This window comes from Schistocerca gregaria, chromosome 4 (genome assembly GCF_023897955.1).
Source record: "Schistocerca gregaria isolate iqSchGreg1 chromosome 4, iqSchGreg1.2, whole genome shotgun sequence".
Taxonomy (NCBI): domain Eukaryota; kingdom Metazoa; phylum Arthropoda; class Insecta; order Orthoptera; family Acrididae; genus Schistocerca; species Schistocerca gregaria.
Genome location: NC_064923.1, coordinates 366,920,740 through 366,942,977, shown reverse-complemented (window position 1 = coordinate 366,942,977; position 22,238 = coordinate 366,920,740). Strand labels below are relative to the sequence as shown.

The 22,238-nt window shown below is 43.6% G+C and overlaps 2 non-coding genes across 2 annotated transcripts; one reads left to right on the top strand and one right to left on the bottom strand.

Moving 5' to 3' along the window:
* Window positions 1-16,987: 16,987 nt before the first annotated feature.
* Trnas-cga (transfer RNA serine (anticodon CGA)) lies at window positions 16,988-17,062 on the bottom strand. Its single transcript has one exon. It is a non-coding gene; the product is annotated as a tRNA-Ser (tRNA).
* Window positions 17,063-17,212: 150 nt separating this feature from the next.
* Trnas-cga (transfer RNA serine (anticodon CGA)) lies at window positions 17,213-17,287 on the top strand. Its single transcript has one exon. It is a non-coding gene; the product is annotated as a tRNA-Ser (tRNA).
* Window positions 17,288-22,238: the final 4,951 nt, after the last annotated feature.

Sequence of the window (22,238 nt, the reverse complement as noted above, 5' to 3'; positions counted from 1 at the left end):
AAAAGGGGGGCCCTGGGGAAGGGGGGGGGGCAAGGCTAGGTTACAGCTGGAAGGAAGGGTAGAGATCATGGCGATGTTCAACATCTGGGATAGGGAGGTTCTGGAAATTTCCATGTTGAAGGAGATGGAGGGTGGAGAGAGGGAGGGATACAGCGAGTGAGGCGCGGCGATGGGCAGAGAGTGGAGAGGAAGGAGGAAACCAGGGGGTGGATGGATCAAGCCTGTGGACAATGTAAAGAATGCAGAGATATTGGAGGAAAAGGAGGAGATGGGGGAAGGAGATGAGGTCATACAGGAGTTATGTGGGGGAAGGAAAGCAGATACGGAAGGCAAGGCAGAGCAAGTAGCATTCTAGGATTTGATTTATAAAAGCGGGGGGGGGGGGGGGGGAGGGGGGAGGAGGGGAGCGGACATCCAGGCAACGCTGGCATAAGATAGGATAGGACAGATGAGGGATTTGTAGGTGTGGAGGGTGGTGGGAAGATGCAAGCATGTCATATGGCCAGACAGGAGTTTCAGGAGGCGGAGACAGGAATGGGCTTTCTGCTGGGTGGCCATAAATGGTGATGTAGAAATTGTGGAGACAGAAGGAGCAGGTGGTGCGACCTATAATGATTTCCTGAGTTTTGGAGGAGTTGATACAAAAGTAACCACTGGTTACACCAGGTGGTGAATTGGTCAAGGTGGATTTGGAGGGTGCATCGGTACTGTTGAAGAGTAGGATAGAGAGCCAAGAAGGCAGTGTCATCAGCATGCAAAATTTTGGAATTTACCGGTATGTAACAAATCTGTGTCTGGTTGCATTCACACAGGCAGCTTGTATGAATGTGTCGAATACAAGGCCATTACAAACATGTGAGTGGAAAGCTAAACAATATGTTATCTATATCTACATGGTGACTCTAAAGTCCGTTAACATTTGAAAATTCACTAATTCATGAAATAATGTGGGTAGAGGGGTAAAAATGGGCACATATGCCTGTAATGACATAGGGTTTTATTGAAATCAAAAACGAGTGAGAAAATTTGCCAACAGACGGCGCTGGACATCAACAGCCAGTGATGCCACATGAGAATCATGTATAAAGTAAATTGTGGGGAGAGAAGCAGCCAGTGCACCTCGTTCAGTACGCTGATGACACCTTTTGTCTTTTGACTGGTTTGACGAGGCCCACTATGATTTCCTCCTGCGCCAACCTCTTCATCTTAGAATAGCACTTAACCTATATCCTCAATTATTTGCTGGGTGTATTCCAATCTCTGTCCTTTCACAATGTGGCTTCCGTCAACTTCCCCTCCCTGATGATGCCCTCTCTCCCTCCATTTATCCCTCCTTTCGACTCTGATCCTCAACCCCCTCCTTTCATTTGTCCTTTTCACAAGCTCCCTTTTCCCCTCCCCTCTCCCCCCTCCATCCTGTTTTTTCCCCACCTACCCACTCTCTGCCTCCCTTCTCTCCCCCGAGTCCTTTTGCGTTTTCCTTCCTCTGCTTTTCCCCATTCCCTCTCGTGTCTACCCTGCTCCCCCCTTTTGATTCCTCACCCTTCTCCCCCCCCTGCCATTCGTTTTTTCCTCTTCTCCCCCCTTTTTCTTTCCACTCCTCTATCCAGGTCCGTCCTCCCATCTGCCCTTGCCAGTGGAGTGTCATCTTTGATCCGACCTTTTAGTGCAGTGTTCCTAGTGAGCGCTAAGTGTTGTGCGTCTTTTCCGAAGTATTGCGAACGGACATCATGCTATCATAGGGTGTGATTTTTTTATATCTATTGTGAACAGAGTCCAGATTGTTTTTTTAATTGTCTTTCTACTTTCTCCGTGTCTTCTTCCTGTGTATTTTATTATCATCGCCCACCATTAGTTTTATGTTTTAACTTTCCACAATTTTCCGCCATTTTACATTTTACGTCACCGGTTTAAAGCCTATTTTTATTGTTTCTTATCTTGTTGTTGTTGTTGTTGTGGTCTTCAGTCCTGAGACTGGTTTGATGCAGTTCTCCATGCTACTCTGTCCTGTGCAAGCTTCTTCATCTCCCAGTACCTACTGCAACCTACATCCTTCTGAATCTGCTTAGTGTATTCATCTCTCGGTCTTCCTCTACGATTTTTACCCTCCACGCTGCCCTCCAATGCTAAATTTGTGATCCCTTGATGCCTCAAAACATGTCCTATCAACCGATCCCTTCTTCTAGTCAAGTTGTGCCACAAACTTCTCTTCTCTCCAATCCTATTTAATTCCTCCTCATTAGTTATGTGATCTATCCACCTTATCTTCAGCATTCTTCTGTAGCACCACATTTCGAAAGCTTCTATAATCTTCTTGTCCAAACTAGTTATCGTCCATGTTTCACTTCCATACATGGCTACACTCCATACAAATAGTTTCAGAAACGACTTCCTGATACATAAATCTATACTCGATGTTAACAAATTTCTCTTCTTCAGAAACGCTTTCCTTGCCATTGCCAGTCTACATTTTATATCCTCTCTACTTCGACCATCATCAGTTATTTTACTTCCTAAATAGCAAAACTCCTTTACTACTTTAAGTGCCTCATTTCCTAATCTAATTCCCTCAGCATCACACGACTTAATTTGACTACATTCCATTATCCTCGTTTTGCTTTTGTTGGTGTTCATCTTATATCCTCCTTTCAAGACACTGTCCATTCCTTTCAACTGCTCTTCCAGGTCCTTTGCTGTCTCTGACAGAATTACAATGTCATCAGCGAACCTCAAAGTTTTTATTTCTTCACCATGAATTTTAATACCTACTCCAAATTTTTCTTTTGTTTCCATTACTGCTTGCTCAATGTACAGATTGAATAACATCGGGAGGAGGCTACAACCCTGTCGCACTCCTTTCCCAACCACTGCTTCCGTTTCATGCCCCTCGACTCTTATGACTGCCATCTGGTTTCTGTAAAAATTGTAAATTGCCTTTCGCTCCCTGTATTTTACCCCTGCCACCTTCAAAATTTGAAAGAGAGTATTCCAGTCAACATTGCCAAAAGCTTTCTCCAAGTCTACAAATGCTAGAAACGTAGGTTTGCCTTTCCTTAATCTTGCTTCTAAGATAAGTCGTAGGGTCAGTATTGCCTCACATGTTCCAACATTTCTGCGGAATCCAAACTGATCCTCCCCGAGGTCTGCATCTACCAGTTTTTCCATTCGTCTGTAAAGAATTCGAGTTAGTATTTTGGAGCTGTGACTTATTAAACTGCTGGTTCGGTGATTTTCACATCTGTCAGCACCTGCTTTCTTTGGGATTGGAATTATTATATTCTTCTTGAAGTCTGAGGGTATTTCGCCTGTCTTATACATCTTGCTCACCAACTGGTAGAGTTTTGTCATAACTGTCTCTCCCAAGGCCGTCAGTAGTTCTAATGGAATGTTGTCTACTACCGGGGCCTTGTTTCGACTCAGGTCTTTCAGTGCTCTGTCAAACTCTTCACGCAGTATAGTATCTCCCATTTCATCTTCATCTACATCCTCTTCCATTTCCATAATATTGTCCTCAAGTACATCGTCCTTGTATAAACCCACTATATACTCCTTCCACCTTAATGCCTTCCCTTCTTTGCTTAGAACTGGGTTGCCATCTGAGCTCTTGATATTCATACATGTGGTTCTCTTCTCTCTAAAGGTCTCTTTAATTTTCCTGTAGGCAGCATTTATCTTACCCTTAGTGAGATAAGCTTCTACATCCTTACATTTGTCCTCTAGCCATCCCTGCTTAGCCATTTTGCACTTCCTGTCGATCTCATTTTTGAGACGTTTGTATTCCTTTTTGCCTGCTTCATTTACTGCATTTTATATTTTCTCCTTTCATCAGTTAAATTCAATATTTCTTCTGTTACCCAAGGATTTCTAGCAGCCCTCGTCTTTTTACCTACTTAATCCTCCGCTGCCTTCACTACTTCATCCCTCAGACCTACCCATTATTCTTCTACTGTGTTTCTTTCCCCCATTCCTGTCAATTGTTCCCTTATGCTCTCCTTGAAACTCTGTACAACCTCTGGTTCTTTCAGCTTATCCAGATCCCATGTCCTTAAATTCCCACCTTTTTGCAGTTTCTTCAGTTTTAATCGACAGGTCATAACCGATAGATTGTTGTCAGAGTCCACATCTGCCCCTGGAAATGTCCTACAATTTAAAACCTGATTCCTAAATCTCTGTCTTACCATTATATAATCTATCTGATACCTTTTAGTATCTCCAGGATTCTTCCATTTATACAACCTTCTTTTATGATTCTTGAACCAATTGTTAGCTATGATTAAGTTATGCTCTGTGCAAAATTCTACCAGACGGCTTCCTCTTTCATTTCTTAGCCCCAATCTATATTCACCCACTATGTTTCCTTCTCTCCCTTTTCCTACTGACGAATTCCAGTCAACCATAACTATTAAATTTTCGTCTCCCTTCACTATCTGAATAATTTCTTTTATTTGATCATACATTTCATCAATTTCTTCGTCATCTGCAGAGCTAGTTGGCATATAAACTTGTACTACTGTAGTAGGTGTGGTCTTCGTATCTATCTTGGCCACAATAATGCGTTCACTGTGCTGTTTGTAGTAGCTTACCCGCATTCCTATTTTCCTATTCATTATTAAACCTACTCCTGCATTACCCGTATTTGATTTTGTGTTTATAACCTTGTAATCACCTGACCAAAAGTCTTGTTCCTCTTGCCACCGAACTTCACTAATTCCCACTATATCTAACTTTAACCTATCCATTTCCCTTTTTAAATTTTCTAACCTAACTGCTCAATTAATGGATCTGACATTCCAAGCTCCGATCCGTAGAACACCACTTTTCTTTCTCTTGATAACGACGTCCTCCTGAGTAGTCCCTGCCAGGAGATCCGAATGGGGGACTATTTTACCTCCGGAATATTTTACCCAAGAGGACGCCATCATCATTTAATCATACAGTAAAGCTACATGTCCTCGGGAAAAGTTACGACCGTAGTTTCCCCTTGCTTTTAGCCGTTCGCAGTACCAGCACAGCAAGGCCGTTTTGGTCAATGTTGCAAGGCCAGATCAGTCAATCATCTAGACTGTTGCCTCTGCAACTACTGAAAAGGCTGCTGCCCCTCTTCAGGAACCACACGTTTGTCTGGCATCTTAACAGATACCCCTCCGTTGTGGTTGCACCTACGGTACGGCCATCTGTATCGCTGAGGCACGCAAGCCTCCCCACCAACGGCAAGGTCCATGGTTCATGGGGGGGGGGACTTTTCTTCTTATGTTTTAAAAATTCTGTAGGCTGGAGAGCGGCATACTAAGCTGCTGACAGCCCGCCCCCTTCAGGGGGGGGGGCAATCGGAATCCAATAAAGGAAAAAAAGAAAAATCCTATCTCTGTCTTCCTATCACTTCTCCAATGCTTCGATTCTCTTCTGCTCCGGTTTTGCAAGTCCATGTTTCATTACCATACAATGGTGTACTTCAGATGTACGTACTCAGAAATATCTCCCTCAAATTAAGGCCTATATATGTTAGTCGACTTCTCTTGGCCGGGAACGCCCTTTTTACCATTTCTAGTCTGCTTTTGATGTACTCCTTGCCCGTCTGTCATTGGTTATTTTACTGGCTAGGTAGCAGAATTCCTTAACTTTATCTATTTCTTGACCATCGATCCTAATGTTAAATTTCTCGCTGTTCTCATTTCTATTACTTCTTATTACCTTCGTCTTCCTTCGATTCACTCTGAGTCCATACTGTGTGCTCACTAGACTGTTCATTTCGTTCAGCAGATCATGTAATTCTTCTTTACTTTTACTCAGGATAGCAATGTCATCAGCGAATCGTATCATTGATATCCTTTCACCTTGTATTTTAATTCCACTCCTGAACCTTTCTTTTATTTCCATCATTGCTTCCTCGATGTACAGATTGAAGAGTAGGGGCGAAAGGCTACAGCCTTGTCTTACAACCTTCTTAATACGAGCACTTCGTTCTTGATCGTCCACTCTTATTACTCCCTCTTGGTTGTTGTACATATTGGATATGACCCGTCTCTCCCTATAGCTTACCCCTACTTTTTTCAGAATCTTTAACAGCTTGCACCATTTTATATTGTCGAACGCTTTTTCCAGGTCGACAAATCCTATGAACGTGTCTTGATTTTTCTTTAGCCTTGCTTCCATTATTAGCAGTACGTCAGAATTGCCTCTCTCGAGCCTTTATTTTTCCTAAAGCCAAACTGATCGCCACCTAGCGCATTCTCAATTTTCTTTTCCGTTCTTCTGTATATTATTCATGTAAGCAGCTTCGATGCATGAGCTGTTAAGCTGATTGTGCGATAATTCTCGCACTTGTCAGCTCTTGCCGTCTTCGGAATTGTGTGGATGATGCTTTTCCGAAAGTCAGATGGTATGTCGCCAGACTCATACATTCTACACACCAACGTGAACAGTCGTTTTGTTGACACTCCCCCAATGGTTTTAGAAATTCCGATGGAATATTATCCATCCCTTCTGCCTTATTTGGTTTTAAGTCCTCAAAAGCTCTTTTAAATTCTGAATCTAATATTGGATAAAAGATCTCTTCTAAATCGACTCCTGTTTCCTCTATCACATCAGACAAATCTTTCCCCTCATAGAGGATTTCAATGTATTCTTTCTACCTATCCACTCTCTTCTCTGCATTTAACAGTGGAATTTCCGTTGCACTCTCAACGTTAATATTCTTGCTTTGAATAGTCACCGAAGATTGTTTTGACTTTCCTGTGTGCTGAGTCTGTCCTTCTGACAATCATTTCTTTTTCAATGTCTTCATATTTTTCCTGCAGCCATTTCGTCTTAATTTCCCCGCACTTATTATTTATTTCATTCCTCCTACACGTTAGAAATCCCAACGATCCCACCAATTCCACCACAAACAGTTTACCTCCTAGCGCAACCAATGGCTCCTCAAGACCAACCTCTCCAAAACCGAGGCAATAATTACAGGACAGGCCACCGGCACTTTCCATCTTCATGACTTCCACCTTTTCATTTACAGCCATCCCATCCAGTTAAGTAACACACTGATTCGGCCAGCAGCCAACAGAATGCCCACAACATACAATAACTACTAACAGGACGAACACGGGTATTTCGTCCATTAACTATTCTCCACATCTACAAAAGTCTGATACAATCCATCCTCTGCTACGCAAATGTTTCATCGATCTCCTCCCCGCCAATGTTCTATAAGTCCCTCCAAATCCGCGAACGCCATGCACTCTGTTTCGCTTTCCGCATTCGTATAAGTTTGCATACGTGGGTCCTCTACTATCTCATCAAATTTCCTCACCTCCTCACCCACATAGAATACGGGTGCACCTCCTATACTATCCGCAAACTAAGTTAAAATCATTCCATTCTCTGATCACCAGCGCTTGTGCGCTACCCATCTTCACAAACCGTCTCTCCGTGCCTGCACCTACATACACACTCCCTGTTCTGTCCCAACGCAACTTCAAACAACCCGCTCTCCCAGACAATGAGATCCGCCCCGATATTTATTCCTGCTATCAGCTTTGCCCCACCTATTACCTACCACATCCGGTCTCCTCTCCCCTTTTCCCCCAACTTCCATCCCCAACCCTTTCCTCTTATAACCAGTACGTATAACATACGAAACACGATACTCTGCCTTTCCCACCGACTGTATTTCCCAATATCCAGCTCAGCTTCTACCCATCATCTCCATAGTTTTCTGACCTAACAGACCACAATCTTTCTACCCACAACCTTCAACACTATGGAACATAATCTCTTCACGAGCAATGCTTCTGACTAGATCGCGAGCTGAAATGTGGCAGTCCCTCTAGCCTCATCAAGTACTTGCTCAGGGCCATCAGACCAGCCTTTCTTGTATTTCTCAAATCTGAATTTGCATACATTTAAATTAAAGTCATATCACTAACGAATTACATGCAAAGTAGGTAATCGGACGCTATGTACCGGCATGTACATGATGGGGAGTAGGATGGATCCATATTGTATTTCTGTTCATTTTACAGAGAAGACGAGCGGGAACTTTTGGGCTCTCAGGAGACCAGCCGCTCACAATGGCAGGACGTTTGGTCACTGGGAAAGCGGGCAGTGTCCTCAACCCTGGCTGGCGGCTTTCTCATTTGATGTCGGGTCTCAAGGGCCAGAGCGATGGACGCTCGCTAATTTTACAGTGCTTGGGGGCAGTTTTCTTGCGAAAGCCTCATGCTTCGGGCAGGAACGCGCCAGCTTGGTGTCACTGCTGAGTTACTGTTTGAGGGGCCCCGAATTCCACGCAATAACCGACAGAACGGCGCCACACGAAGCATCCCAGTTATCATATGCCATTGGCGCTGATTGAAAAAAAAAAAATCACAATGTCCTGGCGGGGGCTCTTATAGGTTGCTCGAATGCTACGTCAACACACGTTTGCAGTCACCGCCAGGAATTGGCGCTAAGGAACGGTATTGGCACCTAAGTTGACGGAGTACAGCAATGAGACTCTAGGACGAATTTGTTGTATTGCTATAACTGGTGAAAGTTTTGTTTATTGGCGACGATTGGCCGAGTCCTGACACCACAGAGCGGTGGCTCTCTAGGTGCAAGGTGGAAGACAATATAGAAGAGCTGGTTCCTGACCGCAACGGAAATTGATTATGTACTTTGCCGCCCTTGCTGCGGAGTAATTTCTTTTACAGTCTCACTTTCCTGGCCATCTGAACAGACACTATTTTTGTTTTCGCCCTGCCTCTTCGATTGATCTACATGCAACCGAACCGACCACGAGCAGCAGCCGTCGACAGGACGCCGCCTTGCGCCGTACTGTCAGTAATATACGCAGCTCCGGCATTAGGGTTTCAGTTGATTTTCAAGCGACCAAAATGTTGAGGTTTCTAAGAGCCGTTGCATCCATAGAACCACTTCACCTCCTTACGTAATATCGTGGTACAGCATTCGATTACCCACGTGTTTATCAATATTATACGTCCAGAATCTCATTCTGGAAACATCTCCCAGGTTGTGGCTAAGCCATGTCTCCGCAATATCCTTTCTTTCAGGAGTGCTAGTTTTGCAAGGTTCGCGGGAGAGCTTCTGTAAAGTTTGGAAGGTAGGTGACGGGGTACTGGCAGAAGTGAAGTTGTGAGGAGGGGGCGTGAGTCGTGCTTGGAAAGCTCAGTTGGTAGAGCACTTGCCCGCGAAAAGCAAATTTCCGAGTTCGAGTCTCTGTCCACCTCAGTTTTAATCTGCCAGGAAGTTTCAATATTATACGTCCCATCTGTTCCTTTTGCTCCCCCTTCTCGTAGAAGAGAAGCACATCAGATTTCATGCAATATCGTTTGTACTAGGTTCTTGTCAGTACCTCTATCAAGTGACGACTTTATACATATTTAGTTAACGACAACGTACATCATTGTTCACTATAAAAATTCTCGATCAATTTTGTGTTCCATTCAAAGAAAATACGTATAATTGTAATTTTTAGGACGGCATTTTTATATTGAGTAGAGACACTCACCAGAATCCTTTCCCATCATCGGTTTTGAAAGTTAACTTTGATCTATCAATTTAATGAATAAATTACATGAGAGACTAGCCACCCTATTAGGATTTACATCAGGACCATCATAGGATAGCGTTACACATCTTATGCAGATACAATATAAATCCACTTGGGTGTGATTTGCACTGCATCGTGATTTTGCTCCCCTAACTTTGATATCAGTTAGTAATCCCACGATACCAAAGACACTGCTAGTTTCCAGGGTCGTTCAGATTTTAAGCGAAAATTCAGTGCCTCAGTGTTTAAATCACAAGAATGTCACTTTCCTGCGTTGTGTTTTCTTAAAAATATATATTTTCGTCTTTTAACTGTCCAATATTATTTAAATTTAAAACAGAAAACACCCAAAGTTTCGTTGTATTTTTCACTTGGCTGAAGATTGGATAATTGTACCGCTGCTAACCCTCTCTCCCCTCCCCCGCCCATATGGGACGAGGGAGATGCAGTAATAAAAAAGAAAAAAAGAGGGAGCCACATCATCCCTAGCTTGGATGACAAACACCTGACGGAAGGTACAGAAATTATGTACCATGGCGCTTCACCCAACATTGCTACACGTGTGAAAGATCTCTTTCCACTTCATTTGTTGAGGATCGCGTGCGGAGCCGACACGTCCGACATGATTGGCCTCCCAGGCCCCCAGACATCAGTCCGTGATATTATTGGTTGCGGAATTATCTGAAAGTCTGCCGCCATCGTCTGACCCCTTCAGAGATACTAAAGGACATCATTCCCCAGCAATTTCTCACTGAACCTACGGATATGCTACTGATACACTGTACAGCGCTGTTCAAACCGTTGACCCTCGACTGTAGGTATTTTTGATGAATGACATGTTGGGCATTTGTTATTAAAAACATCGTCTTTTCTAAACACAATTGCTATGCAAATTATTGCAGTTTGGTTTCAATAAAACGCTTCGGGATTTGAAGCATTTGTGACAATTTTTACCTCTCTACCTGCACACATCAAAAAAAGTTTTGCATCACTTCGATTCCGAGTGCTTCGGAACGTGTACAGAAAACTGGAATAGAGATCAACGTAAACCTCACTTCTGCCCTTTTTATTACTCATGAAAACCACACGTTGCGTGTTGTTCCACCATACAGCGATACCTTCAGATGTCGTGGTCCAGATTGCTGTACACACCGGTGAAATCTGGTTTCGCAGGATAGAGCGGATCAGGTTATGGTTGTAGAGGGAGCCGTAATCAGTTACTGTTAGTTGCACAAAACACACAAACTTTTATTTTCCTAAGAACCACTTAATTACACTTTACCTTAAAAGGATCAAATTAAAACAATACGGCTGAAGGCATAGTTAAGAAAACTTGCGACACTTCCTGGGCTGAAGGCCCAAAACCACACCAAAAACAAGAACAGCTGAAGGCCTGATCACAAGTTATAAAAATTGCTTAAAGGAATACACGCGGCTGTAGGCCTTATTTAAAAAAAAGTATTTCACGTAAATACTTGGCTTAAGGTCACACATAAGACATTGAACAACTCAGGGCTTAGGGCCTGGATCACAAGAATTGCAGATAGTATAAACTATTAACTTTTTAGTTTTTAAACAAATCAATCTTCAAATTTTAATTTAAGTCGGCTGAAGGCCTTATTTTAATATTAAAACAAACTAAACTAATAGACGTCTGAAGGCCTCACACAGTACATCAGACTAAAATGAAAATCACAGTCTAAAACCAACAGAACAGTGGTGCTCAGAAGTGTTCCAAGGGTCGGCCTGAGCTCTAAAGGTGAGGCGAGACGGACAGTCAAGAGTAAGGTTAAATAATCGGATGGCAAACCGACCCAGAGAAGGCTGAAGGACTGACCAAAAACCTAATCAATTCCCTTCCGCCCAACCAACGGTTCGGCAACGGAAGATACCAGCAGCACTATATATTCAAAATTGGCATCTAAAACCAGCCAAGGCACAATAACCACTCTTAAGAAAAAAATATGAACAAACAACTAAAAAGGCTGTCGATCCACACACCTTGCTCTACAGCATCAACACGGTGAATAAAGCACAGTCCTGGAAAACTATGCTAACGACAGAGCAGGTAACTGGGGCGTTAACGGCTACAAGGCGGAAAACACCGCTGGTGCACTTCACTGATAAGTGACAACCAATTTAATCGTTAAAGAGCACATAGGAAGACGGCTGCAAAATTTCGTCAACTCCAGCACACCATACGTTGCTGCTAGCCGGAACAGCCGAGGAAGCAACAACCGGCAATGAACGAAGAGATGTCACAGCAGTTGAGGTCTCATAACAAGTTAACTGATGACTCAACTTCAATATCCAGGTTCGGTGGGCAACAAACTTCTTAGCTCTTGCAGCTAGCGCCTCACAATCCGACCAAACGTGCATGCTGCCAGCGGTCCCGGCCTGACCTCTTGCAGTGGAGACTTCCTCACTGCTCTGTTCCAACCAACCGACTGTCACACACATCACCACACCGTAATATAGTGGTCACACCAAAGGCGGTCCAACAGCATTAGTATCGATAAGCACTGCTGCTGCCACTGATGGAGGCAACTCAACATATTATTATGGTAGTAACACAGGGAGAAATAAGACGCCACTCGATTCCGAGAAAATGCCAGGGAAGAAACGGCATCAACGCGAGCCGGCAACGGCTCAACCTCCCTCCCCCTTAAACACCAACCTGGGGGGGGGGGGGGGGTAACTCAACGATTGGGCTAGCCAAATTTAACTTGGCTAAGGTGGACCCGGTACTGCTTACTGGTGTGGTTATCTTTAACCATCAGGTTAACTGGGCCTAAAATACGCAAAATGGTGCAAGGGCCCAAAAAACGGGGAGTGAATTTACTAAGATTCCCGACACGCACCTGCTTCCCGGGAAAATTATGGACATGGACCTGATCTCCTGGCCTTCCCCAAAAGGCTAACCGATTACGAGTGTAACGCTCAGCTTGTTTGTTATGGGCCCTGAGAATATTGTGTCTGGCTGAGTTCCAGTTCTCCTTGACGACTTGAGAGGTAATATCCATCGAAATTAGATCCTGAATTGCCCCCAAGTTCGAAATGGGGGGATAACAGGATAGGCAAGGATCAAGGAAGCCGGAGTAGCTTTCAAGGCCACATGATTGGTGGTATTGAAAGCAAAGCTAAGCCCACTTAGTAGGCATCTTCTGATGGTAAATAATCAACACGGATTTAAGATTTAAATTGACCGTCTCCGAAAAAGACCCCTGCGGATATTACGGCGTAGTAGTGACATGCTTGACACCGTTCTGAAAAGAGAAGGCCTTGAAGGGAGCCGAAATGAAGGCAGGCGCATTATCACTAACGATTTATTTGGGGGGGGGGGGGCAAAAATACTGGAAACGTTAGTTAAATGCGAAATGGTGGTGGTAGCAGTCACGTTACGGCTCGGAAGGAGCCAGGTAAACCGCGAAAACGCATCAATAATAAACAAGACGTACCGATGACCTCTCTTAGTACGAGGTAAGGGCCCTACCTAATCGGTACCGAGATCGTGCATAGGACAGAATTCGCGCTCAGAATTCAAAAGGCCCTGTTGAAGAGCATTCTTAGGTTTGGCTACGCTACACAACCGACATCGAGTAACCTTCTTTCTCACATCACGGTCCGTGGTGGGCCAAGTCAAATGCTCCTTAATATTTTGCAAGTTTCTAAGTGCCCACCAACCAACAAATCATGAAAAGCTGGATGCACCAAAGCTACTGGCAAACAGATCTTGAATTGCGTAGCACGTCCCACCCTTTTACACAAAATACCCTTCTCAATAACGTACTCATCCAACAGTTCCCCACCCAACAGGCGTTGCTTAACGGCTGCCCAAGTAGGGTCCTGCTCCTGATGCTGAGCAATATCATTCAATAAGAGAGGAGTTTCACCTAATATGATACAACTAAGACTGCCTCCTTCTGTTTCCCGGGTGCCCTCACTAGGTGTAGATTCAGTGGACATCCGGATGAGGACATCCGCAAAGACTTTTTCAATGCCTTTTAAGTGTTTAACTTCAAATTGAAATGCAGAAATGCGCACTTGCCACCTGACGATACGCCCAGTTTTACGTGGCCTGGCCAACACCCAGCTCAATGCCTGATTGTCGCTTTCTAGCTGAAATAAATGATGCTCAAAGTAAAAGCGGTACTTCTCCAGCGCGAACAAAACGGCCAACGCCTCGCACTCGTAGACGGAATATTTAAGTTCGGCACTAGTTAACCGACGAGACGCGTGCGCTGATAGCTGCCTCTGACCTTCGAACATGTGTCAGTTTGGCCAATAAACCTTTCATTAAAGTCCGGTACTCCGAGAACGGGAGGATTGGCTACAGCTGCCTTAATGTGCTCAAACGCGTCCTCTTTGGCAAATCCCCATTAAAAACTCCTCCTTTCCGGCGCAATTCATTTAAGGGAGCCGCCAACTGAGCAAAATTTGGGTAAAAACGCCTAAAATAATTTGCCGCGCCTATGAACTTAGCAATTCCACGTTTATCAGTAGGCGAAGGCCTTAGTTCGTTCCTGGTCGATGCGAATGCTCTGATCTGATACTAAGTGACACCTGCTACCTGGCTAACGTCAATTTACTGGGTTTAACAATTAGCCGGCTCCACGCGACCTCCAAAGAACTTACTGGATATGATCCAAATGGTCCTGAAACGAACATCTATAAATGACTAAGTCGTCCAAATAATTATACACACAGACGAATTTCAAGTCACCGAGGATATTATCCAGCAAACGAGTAAGAACGGTTGCACCAGTAGCCAAACCAAAGGGAACCCTGTTAAATTCAAGCAGATTCCAATCAGTACAAAATGCAGTAACATGTTTACATTCTTTCTGAATGCGTGCTGGATATGTGTCAATATATCGTTTTCATTGAGGTACTTCTCATGTTCGAACATAGTATACTTGCAAAAATCCTACTCCAAATAGATGTCAGCGAGATGGGTCTAAACTCAGCGGATTACTTCTACTTCTTTTTCTTTGTGTGCTGTGACCTATGCAACTTTCTAGTCTGTAGGTACGGATCTTTCTTCGATCGCACCATTGTCTGTGATTGCTAAAAAGGAGTATTTCATCAGGTTCTCCGAAAGAAACATAACTGATATACAAGCAGGACCGGAAGACCTACCTTTATTGTGTAATTCAATTTTTATCGATAACCGGGGTTATCTTTCTCTAAATTACTTATTTTGGCAGCTGTTTCTTTATTCGAATTCGAGAATATTTACTATGTCATCTTTGGTGAAGAAATTTCGAAAAACTGGGTTTGGAAACCCCATCTTACCGCTTGTATACTTTACATATGACCAGAATCATTTTAAATTTTTTGTCAGGCTTCGTGTCAGAGTCTCGTCATGGAAATTACTACAAGCATCTGGCAATGAAGTTCACGTTAAGTTTTTTCGAGCGTCTGTAAGATATCTCCAGTCTATCAGATTTTGCATTCTTTTAAATCTAGCATGCTTCTTTCGTTGCTTCTGACCTGTTTTATGTGCCATGGGGGATCCGTTCCGCCTCTTATTAATTTAAGACACAAAGGAATGACAGTCATTAGCTGCCTGTGGACATGGACTTATATCAAGTGAAAATTTGTGGCGGGTTGGGATTCGAACCCGTGTCTTGTGCTTATTAGGCAAATGCGCTGACCACTACGCTATCCAGATATACTGGTCACCGCAACCGCACGGACTACCCAAACACGCCTCTCGTCAGACCGAAATTTTAAACTCACACTACACAGAACTGATGCAGTGCCCATGCTCATTAGCCTAATTACTCGCGGCATCACGCCGATTCCCGCAACAGTTTTAGTTCGGTTTGCACGTGCATTGAAGGAATGATTGGCTATCATTGGCTTAATTATACGCTCGTATATGTGGTGTGTGTTCTTGCGAAAATGTTGGAAAGCACACACACCGCATATATATCTAATTAATTTATTTGGTACCACACTCTCAGTGTTGCCAAAGCAATTTCTTTGAATTTACGCCGCATCTGGTCTACGATTATGCAATTAGTTTTGAGGGAGTGAGGACTGTCTGTTAGGAAGGCCCCAAGAACATTTTTATATTATTAATCAAAAAGATATCTTTTGAGTTTATTAAGGTAGTTTTGGATGTTACTTTATTCAGTCTCAATACGACGACATTTTGGGCAATCCATCATATCATGACGCTCTCCATTTGGTCAAGTTTGTGGCTAAGAGGTCTAGTATGTGAGGAACTAGTTGCTCAAAATAATTTTCAGACAAAGCATTTTGAAAAAATTCGGAAGACTTTTTACGACTACCACAGACTTGAAATGTGTATTTTTGAGACCATTTCGAGGGTAGATTGGAATGAAATCCAACTATCTATGCGGTCGCTCCACTTCAAATCGTCGGTGAGACTAGAACTGGAAATTCCAGAACTCAATCATTTCAATAACTGAAAAAAAAGAATGCTTTATTAATTCAAAAAGAAGGCAGTGATGTTAGGTGTACTTCTGTTTCTTAATCAAAATCGACCGTTTTATTTGTCACTACATCATTATTTCTGATGTTTTTCTGTGTACATCCGCAGAAGACGGCATCGATGAGATCGAAAAGGCTGTGTTGGGGCACAGGCTTACAATATCGACCTTTAACCTGCTGTCTGCGACTGTGGCAGCAAGAGCCTCGAGCAGCTGATTCGAGATAAGCACTGTGCAAAGTACGAGCAGGTCGCTTACTTGATTAAAGCCGTTTGTCACCACCATTCCTGTGTACTGTTATGGATATGGCCATGGTGGCCGGCTACGTTCGCTTACATTTAGGACTTTATGATTTAAAACTGGAACTTTTCAGAATACAGCGAAGGCTGTGTGAATCGTAGAATCTATAAAATACACTGGTGAGCAAAACATAAGGCCGAAAGTAATTTTGCGCATAATGTGTCAAATGGTTCAAATGGCTCTGAACACTGTGGGACTTAACCTCTGAGGTCATGAATCCCCTAGAACTTCGAACTACTTAAACCTAACTAACCTAAGGACATCACACACATCCATCCCTGAGGCAGGATTAGAACCTGCGACCGTAGCGGTCACGTGGTTCCAGAGTGTAGCGGCTAGAACCGCTCGGCCACTCCGGCCGACCATAATGTGTCACTGCCAGGTCACATAGCTCGATGAAACATAGACAGTACAAAGAAAGAACTACTACAGTACAGAATGTAACTGAAAGAAATACGGAATGGAACCATTAGAAATGAGACGATAATTACATTCGTTGGCTGACAGCTGTCGCGCAGACGCTTCCTTGTTCCAGATATAATCGATAGAAATGATACCTTGTTTACATCCACTCATGGGCGATACAACTACCATCGCTGTCGATCGTTTTTACGTACGTGTCGCAAAATGACCACTGTAACAACATTCGATTGATTGAAACTTCCTGGCAGATTAAAACTGTGTGCCCGACCGAGACTCGAACTCGGGACCTTTGCCTTTCGCGGGCAAATGCTCTACCAACTGAGCTACCGAAGCACGACTCACGTCCGGTACCCACAGCTTTACTTCTGCCAGTATCCGTCTCCTACCTTCCAAACTTTACAGAAGCTCTTCTGCGAAACTTGCAGAACTAGCACTCCTGAAAGAAAGGATACTGCGGAGACATGGCTTAGCCACAGCCTGGGGCTGCTTCGGTAGCTCAGTTGGTAGAGCACTTGCCCGCGAAAGGCAAAGGTCCCGAGTTCGAGTCTCGGTCGGGCACACAGTTTTAATCTGCCAGGAAGTTTCATATCAGCGCACACTCCGCTGCAGAGTGAAAATCTCATTCTGGAATTCGATTGATTATTAACGTTACCAGTTTACACATCCAACCAAGCTTTTGCTTTAGGATTTCTTATTTAACTACTGCGATTTATCTAAAAAAAAGAAAAAAAACATTTGTAATGGACTCACATACTGAACAACGTTTTAGGTTGAACTTAAGATGACTCGGTAGTGAGCCGAAACTGGTAATCAGTAAAATAAATTTACGTTCCTGACGTAGTATTTTAACTGTACATCTTTTAAATCAACAGATCACATATCTCCTCTCACTAACAATGTCAAAGAATAACACAATTACAATTAAGTCACTCCGATTCATTATGACCTCTTGGACATTACAAAGGACGGGACCTGGTTCTTAAAAGGGTATATAATAACCACGGATGACAATGCGAGCTCTGTAACCAACTTCTATGCTGGCAACAAGGTTGGAAGGAGTTCTCGTGGAAGGGCGTTCCATTCTTCCACAAGGGCGGTTGACAACTGCTAGACGTTTGTTGGTGCGTATGGACGTACTGCAATACGTCTGTCTCACGCATCTCACACAGGGTCGATGGCATTTAAGTCGAGGGAACGGACAGGCTAGTCAGTTCGTCGAATATCCTCTTTGAAGAAGCTCCTGCACCAGCGCTGTTCTATACGGTCGCGCACTGTCATCCACAAACATGAAGCCAAGGTCGAATGCACGCCTGAAATAAGCACATGGAGAAAGAGTGCAGTGTCAGAATATCATTGACTGCTGAGTGAACCGTGTCCAAAGATTTGTATGTTAGTGCGCCCATCCGACATTACGCTTCCCCAAACTGTTACAAATGGAGCACCAACGATCATATTCGACAATATTGCACGTATCTTCATATAGGGTGAGATGGTCCAGGTGTTATGTTGCACGGAGCCATAATGGTGCATGGATGTACTCACCTCTTAGAACGCAATACACGCTCTTGTCAACTCTATTGCGACACTATATTCCTTCGCCGTGTGCGTCTTTTCAGGGCTGCATTCGGTTCTGATTTCATTTTCATGGATAACAGTGAGCAACTGCATATAACGGCGAAGTTGCAGGAGCTCCTTCAATGAGAGGATATTCGGCGAATGGACTGACCTGTTCGTTCCGCCACTTAAATTCCATACAGCACGTGCGAAATGCGTTATGGAGAGATATTTCAGCACATCCGCATGCACCAACGAACATACAGCTGTCATCAAGCGCAATGTTGGAAGAATCTAGCGCTGGACAACAAGAACCGCTTACCAGACTTGTGCCCAGCACTGAACAGGTTGCAGATCACGCACTGCCGTCCGTGATAGCCATACATCCTTTCCAGAATCATGTCACGTCTTCCTTAATGTCCAGGCGACCATCATGAATCGCACTGATTTCAGAGCAACTGCCTTTGAATAAAAGTGTTATTTTTGTTTGTCTCATCGACTGTTTCTTTCAATTATATTCTGTACGTATGGTCGAAGCTTCATCCAGCTATATCGCTTACAAAAATTACTTTAGTCCTTAAGTTTTTCACAAGAGTATATTTATAATATGCAGTGTGATTATAATTGAAATAAACTTTGAAACCGTGGTAGAAATAACACAACTGGTCAGAATGGCGTCAAATTTCAACGGAATACTATCGGAAAAGGGGGAAAAAGTATGAGAGAAGAAAAATAAATAGTTACAATATTTAGCTATAGATGACGCTGTACTATCGGAAAAGGGGGAAAACGGATGAGAGAAGAAAAATAAATAGTTACTAAGTTTAGCTATAGATGACGCTGTAAGCATCATAATTTAATAGTGGTCGACTACAAATGACAAATGAATCATACAACAATGCCTAAGGCGTAAGTTTGACGTTACACAAACAACGCTACTCAGTGTGCATGGGTGTACATGAGTGATAATGTCAGTTACGTAAGGCCATCTACCACGGCAAGGTCGTATCACACCGGGTGCGAAAAATCGACTTTTAATTGTCCTGAGGCCAAAAACCGCATAAAAAGCATCAATCAAAACCAAATCGTTTCATTAATTTCTGTGTGACTGGCGCAAAACATGTTCAATATGCTGTCCAACGTTTTCTACAACAAGTTGAAATCGAGAAACAGCATGTTCCACAGCTCACGGAAGTGTTTCCAGGGTCACGTTCAGAATGTGTTGCGTAATGCGTGCCTTCAATGCAGCTAACTTTCCAATCGGACCGCTGAACACATCTTTCAGATAGCCTCACAGCCAGAAGTTACCCGGATTAAGATCATGTGAACGGGACGGCCAGGCTGTAGGGAAATGGCGGCTGATAATTCTAGCATTTCCGAAATGGCGCTTCAGCGGCTGCTTAGATTGACATTGTGCGGAGGTGCGCCATCTTGCATAAAAATGATCCCATCCACGCTGTTGAAGAGCCGGAATGACGTGCTTGCGCAAAAGACACTCATACCGCTTACCAGTGACGGTACAGGTAACAGGACGGCAAGCACCTGTCTCTTCGAAAAAAGTATGGCCCTGAGATAAATGATGCCGTAAATCCGCGCCACACACTCATGTTTTAAGGATGAAGCGGTACTGGTTGATTTGCGAGTGGATTTCCCGTTGTCCGAATTCGACAACTTTGTTTATTGGTATATCCTGTCAGATGGAGGTGGGCTTCGTCTGTCCACAATATCTTCCACGGCCAATCGTTGTGCACTTCTATGCAAACAAGAAATTCTTTCTGGAGAGTCAACAGGAAGCAACTCGTGCACGTTGATAATTTTGAATGGATAGCAATGAAGGATGTTTCGTGGGATTTTACGACCGTTCTGATGTGTATGTCTAATGTTCGGGCATCTCTCCGCGCACTATACTTCTACACACCACCATTCGTCTCCTTCGTCTCCTCCTGCATTCCTATGACCACTGCTTCCATAGACGTCTAACCAATTCGTTTCCTCCCTCTGCAAGGTTGCACACCAAAAGAATCCCTCTGTTAGAATTTCCGAATCATTTTCTCCAGACCTACGGCACTTACAGAATCAAAGGCTTTTTTTCAAACCCTTCAGTGTGCGGAACTTGTGCACAGCGACATGTTTCACAGTCATCACTCTTGTAACACAGCTTTGCAAGCAGAGTGCGAACCTGCATTGAGACAGTCATAGCGAACGCCGCAGACGCGAAAGGAGGAAAATCCGTGTACCAACTTCAGTGGGTCGTGCTCATGACAGGTGTTTTCATTTACGTATTCTGACACATACAGCACCATCTATTGATCAATTTTCACACTTTTTTCTCTTGCATACGATTTCCTACTTCTCCGACGATATTCCGTAGCAATTTGACGTCATTCTGATCATTGGTGTTATTTCTACAGCGTTTTGAAAGTTTACGAGATAAGTCGATTTCACTGACAGGAAAGTCTTTGTTCGGAGCAGAGCTCTTCTCTCCTGCCCCATACCCGTACCGGGCGCTGAGTGGCTGAGTGGCTCGGAGACATTTGGTGCTCTGGGGAGCGACCTGAAGCAGAAACATATCTACAGCCGCCTCTGCTGCCAGGACAGACGCTTGCCATCTGCTTGTCACACCAACTCCCGGGGCGACTGCACAAGTTCTTCGACCTGTGGAGTTTGCGCAGCGCCCCCTCCTGCATCAGAAACTGGATGGAGAACGCCAGAGATGCCACCTACTCTGGCACTCGGCCAACAGCAGAGTGTATAGGTGATTCGATTTAATGAAAGCGTTATTTAAATACTGAAAAAAGAGTGGTTCGCTTTCATAATCAGCAGTAATACACAGTCCAATTACATACAAGACTTGTAATGTCAAATCGGAAGGCATCGGAAGACTTCCCTTCCGAACAATTACCTGACAATGATCAACTTTTCTATCGCGTCCTATCTTTCTTTTGTTCTCTCATAATTTACTAATATTTTTACTTAACACCCTTTGCTTTCTTAAACTAATTTACGGCTTGTACTTTGCTTCATTAATTTTACTCTGATTGTCTCTAAGCTTTCCACATTGATTCAAATCAAGTCCAAGAGAGCCTCAGTTTTCTTTTCCATTCTTCTATATATTATTGCTGTCAGCAACTTGGATACATGAGCTGTAGAGCTGATTGTGCGATAAAGTCGCACTTGTCGGCTCTTGCAGTCTTCGGAATTGTCTGGGTGACGTTTTTCCAAAAGTCAGGTGGTATATTGCAAGGCTCGTACATTCTACACCCCAACGTGAGTAGTAGTTTTGTAACCACTTCTCCCTATGCATTTAGAAATTCTGATGCTGAGTAATGTACCCCTTCTGCCTTATTCGTTCCTAACAATTCTAAAACTCTTTCAAACTCTCTTCTAATACTGAATTCCCTATCTGTTCTATATTGACTCCTATTTCTTCTTCTATCGCTTTTCTCCTCTGTGATAGAGGCCTTTAATATACTCTTTCAGTGTAACCGCTCTCTCCTCTCCCTTTAAAAGTGGTATTCCTGCTGCACTCTTAATGTTAACACACCTGCTTTTAATTTAACCGAAGATTGACTTTTCTGTATGCTGAGTCAGTATTTCCTGCAATAATTTTTCATTCTATTTCCTAACATTTTTCATGCAGCTATTTTGCCTTGGATTACCTGTATTTCCTATTTATTTTATTCCTAAGCGACTTGTATTTCTGTATTCCCGAATTTCTTTCAACATTTTTGTACTTCTTTCTTTCATCGATCAGCTGAAGTATATCTTCTGTTATCCAAGGTTTCTTCGCCGTTACCTTCTCTATACCTTTACAACGTCTGTGATTCTTCTGCGGTAGCGTTCTCGCTTCCCGCGCCCGGGTTCCCGACTTCGATTCCCGGCGGGGTCAGGGATTTTCTCTGCCTCGTGATGACCGGGTGTTGTGTGATGTCCTTAGGTTAGTTAGGTTTAAGTAG